This window comes from Diachasma alloeum, unplaced genomic scaffold (assembly GCF_001412515.2).
Source record: "Diachasma alloeum isolate Michigan unplaced genomic scaffold, Dall2.0 Dall_scaffold_00176, whole genome shotgun sequence".
Taxonomy (NCBI): Eukaryota; Metazoa; Arthropoda; class Insecta; order Hymenoptera; family Braconidae; genus Diachasma; species Diachasma alloeum.
This window is the reverse complement of record NW_021680342.1, coordinates 2159321-2163921: the sequence shown is the minus strand read 5'-3', so window position 1 is coordinate 2163921 and position 4601 is coordinate 2159321. Positions and strand designations below refer to the sequence as shown.

Genomic DNA, 4601 nt, shown 5'->3' with positions numbered 1-4601 from the left:
CCGCCCTTCTCTGTTTCTCTCAAATGGGCTCTTAAACGGTCTACTACTATCGACCGGACGGAGCTTCCATTATACACAGGGCCACTACGTACTCTGACTCTCGCTGCCGTAATTATATGCGATTCATCACAATCAAGGTGAGGGGGGGGGGATATCGGACAACGAAAACAGAGGAGAAAATAAAAATTGAATTTATACCCCGACTTATCTGCGGAATATATTGGATGAAAAATGTGATGGGCCCTTTTCCGATATGAAGATATCCGCGGCGCATATACTCCATGATCTGAGGTCTTTTTTTTCGCGTTCCTTAATGGCAAAACTCGAGGCCACAATTGAAATCGGTGGTTAATTCTGGTATGAATATTCATGGATTTTTTAAGTCAACCGGATATAAATTTTCACGAAATGATATTCCCGGAATTTCTGGCCGATTTATTCTGTCTGACTAGCCACTGAGCCAACTGTAATACTACTTGTTCAAGCGCCTCAGTTCTTATTGGATTTTACTCTCGATAATAGAGCGTTTTTCAATAAAAAATTGAATGGCCTTGGGATTATGAAGGACTGATATTAATGTACCACTGTGGTGAGCCCCTCGATATCATTAAACCAGGATAATCCGGCAGAATGGATATGTGTACATGAATGGAAGAAGTTCATCAGAATCAATCTACTAGATCAGAAGTTCTAGTCTCCTTATCAGGACAATTAAATACCACCTCCCGGAAAACAGAAACGTGAAAGAGAACAGGAACAAGAAAGAAATTATATGCCCACTGAGATATAAACCAAGAGGTTTAATGGTCTCTCCCTGGAAATCTTAATTCCATCTTAAACTAATTTCCAACAAACTTCGTATTACTCGACAATCAGCAGGTATGCCGGAAATTTTTATCATTTACGAAAACAGCATTGTTATAACTGAGAAAAGTTTTGTTCCACAGTGTTTGGGGGAGGGAGAGAACGAAGAGTGCGTCAGTTGTGATCGGATGGTTGTCACATGAAGATGTAGAACAATTTAGCTCATGTGGCGATTTACAAACAGAAAAAATCAAAATGTAAATTACGTTCAAGAAATCGTCTTTTACGCTTTCTAAAGTGTATTTTATGCTTGAAGTTAATTACGATTACATAAATGTAATTTATGGTTTCTTATTCGTAAATTGCGATGATTTTTTCCGTATTTTAGGTTTACTTATCTGTAATCAACGACGAATAAAAAAAAGTCACTTTAAGCATAAAATACGATGTTGTTTTTCGTAATTACGCATAAGTAAATCGTAAAATACGTTTCTGTTAAAATTGTAATTTATGATTTCTTAAGCGTAAAATACGTTTAGTAAAACGTTTAGTAAACGTTTTCATTTGGACCGTAAAATCCACCTTTTTGAAGCCTAAATCCGATTTTCATGACGAAAAAAAATCCACCGAACAGCAAAATGTAATTTACGTTTAGATTTGTCTGTACGTATTCCTATCACTTCGAATTGTACCTTGAATATACGTTCATTTATACCATTAAAATAAATATTCTGTCCTCACGATTACGATCCTGCAAAAATGAAACCGGTGACCCCATCACCTGGCATTCATTTCCAAAGGTTACGTCCTGTATTACGGAAGAGCTTTACCGATTTTTTTATAAAAGCAGAATCAGAAAAAAGCGGACGTAAAACGAGTGAACCAGTTTGAGAGAGGGGGAATAGGTGGCGAGAGGAGGTCGAGGTAGAGTCGAGGGCGGTTGAGCTCGGGTATACCCAGTCGTAATTTAAACTAGGCGGCTGCATGAAAAGAAATGGTCTCGTAATGCATAAATTCAATATTACCGCGACACCTCCCTGAGGCGCCATCCGACTTGGAGACTCGGCGACGCCTTTTCCGCGACCCGCACCTACACATTATATGTACATTTACCCGCCTCCCTTTTTTACAGTGAAAAATCCGTGTTATGTGGACAGCCACTCCACCCTAGAGTGGCCTCAGATTGTATCTCACGTCCTGACGTATGGAGGAAAAAAATTGGTGAAAATCATCAGCTGCTCAGGTGTGAGAACAAAGAATTGAGGTATTGCATTGGCGTTAAGGGGGTTGCAAGGTGTTACACAATTTAGAACTTATTCAAGACTCGCTAACACTCCTGGGAAAGCTCCTTGGCGAAAGGTGGTCTACGGGGTTTTACCGAGACCGACGTTAGTATACACTACGGCCACTGAAATTATAAGGGTTAGGGTCATAGCAACATTTCACGTAGCATGTGAAAACCACGTTACTCTTCGCTACCTTCAGTGTTACCACCTGTGTATGCGTTTATGTACGTATATTGGTTGAGTAATATATGTGCCAGGGACCAGCACTCTTTACTGTGATTGCATGCTTGCCTGGGCCACCCCTCCTACGTCTTCATCTGTTGAAGGAGAAAACGCCCACGTAGTCCCTAAGGCATCCTGCCCGCTAGCTAATTGAGTTGCACCACTTCCTCCGACCGATCAACCCCATTGGCAAACTCATTATTTTTATCTCGATTGCATTTATCTATTTCATCGATGAAAAGTTTTTAGTTGCCAATGACTTCATCCGGCATTTTCTCTCCGGCTCACTTTTTCTTTTGTCCCTTGGAAAATTTCCAATTTATCGACTGAATTGATTATTAGTCTTTAATTAAATTAGAGTGGGCCGCGGGAAATTTATTTTTCTCTTTCTTTCTCATTTCAGATTGCACGTAGTTATCCTGATGGTTAGGGAGATTGAAAGAAATTCGAAAATTACTCAGACAGGAATTTATAATTTGTAAAACAGCGCATTGAATTATCGTGTAATTTGGGCCAGTTTGCAACAATTAATATTTAGATATTTAATGATTATCGATTATACCGAACGCGAATTATTTTGCAAATTATTCATTCTCATCGCAAGAAACATAGAATTTTCATCTTGGAAATTGTTTTTTTTTCAGTGTGAATGGAGAAGAGAATAGGCAACAAACGGTGGAAATTATCCGTCTTTCGGGTAGTTTTAGGCAACAGCTCACAAATTTGATAGTAAGTTCCGGAGAAATTACGTTAGAAAAGCAAAAATTCATCCTTTGCATCATATTTTTCCCCTTGATTGCGTATAAAAATTCCTGAAATCCAGTTCGCGTCTCGATTACCTGGACGGTTTGGTAATTAAAAAAAAACTAACATTGAAAAAAAAATCGGAAAAATACCGCAGGAAGAGGCAGTAAAAAAATTACCAATATTTTGCAAAATAATACAGTAATAATTCACCAAAAGGACGCTGAGATTTATACGTCTCTCTGGTATTTTTCACCGACAGCTCACAAATTTTACTGTTCGTGTGTGATAAATTGCATTACAAAAGGAAAAATTTATCCTTTGGCTCATATTTTTCCGCTTGATTTCAAAACAAAATTCCTGAGATCTATTTCGCTCTTCGACTACTTAGATTAAGTAATTTTTATCCAATCCTTTTTCTCTGTGTATTGTGCGTCGCATTTATCAATTTTATTGATAAAAAGTTTTTAATTTTCAACGAATCCACCCGGTGTTCCCTCTCACCTCACTTTTCTCCAGTTCCCTGAGAGTTTTCAACTTACTATTTAAATTGACCCTCACCCGAGTCGAGGATTTGGTTCTGATTGGACGTACACAGGTCTTTCAAGATCTCTCCAGACCTAGATGGACCTGGTAAGTCCTAATCACTTCTGCGACGTACTTTTCTAGAGACCATTCGAATCCTCAGTTCTTTTCGGTCCTGAGAAGTCCTCCTCGATGCTACCGAGAACGCGTGATTTTACGAGCGGGTGAAGGGGAAGGCATGTATGCGGAGGGTTGAAATTTGTAGCCAACGAGGAGACAGGGTTGCAGAATATATTTTAGCCACCCTCATCTCCCCGTTTGCAGGCGGTGTTTAAATAAAAAATAGTGAACGTTGATTCTGTATTTATTGACCCCCTGATGCCAATGAAACCCTCGGAGGTGACAGGAATGGGGAAAAAATTTTTTCTTTTTCACGTGGGTGAAGGGTGAAAGTCGATTTTCGCCAAAATTGAATTTTTTCGCCAAGTGAAAGTTGATTCTGTATTTTCTAACAATTCTGATGCCAATGAAACCCCCGAAGGCGCGACAAAAGTCGAAATAAAATTTTTTTTTTCACCCCGAGCCAAAGATTCAGATTTTCTGTTTTTCCACAGGGAAAGTCGACTTTCGCCAACNTTCTCAGTTTTCACTTTTTCCACATACTTTTGAGAGTTCTGAATAGCCCGTCGCTTAAATAGTTGGAATCAATGTTCACCCAGATCCGATCAATTAGCCCCTCATGTATAGATATTCCAAATTTTTATTTTTTTCCTCATTGAAGTAGTTTTGAAGAAAATTGCGAGCTAATAAAAAACATTTGCTAGTTAGTACTTTTTTTAAAATAAATTTTTGAAAAATCACCTTTGAAAAAAAAGGCGTTATCCCCTCTACTTCATTATTTCCAAAAAATTTTATCACCAATCGATAGACAATTGTTTGAAGATTTTTGCGAGTCAAGAAAAAATCGTCAATGCAGTCCTATTATTGTGTAAATTAACAATTCCAATTTCAACTGAAAAC

The 4601-nt window shown here is 38.4% G+C and overlaps 1 protein-coding gene across 2 annotated transcripts in view; it reads right to left on the bottom strand.

The window, feature by feature from the left end:
• The window catches only part of LOC107036707, a 39322-nt gene that overhangs the window by 21929 nt on the left and 12792 nt on the right, over nt 1-4601 (bottom strand). The gene's annotated exons all lie outside the window — the stretch shown is intronic.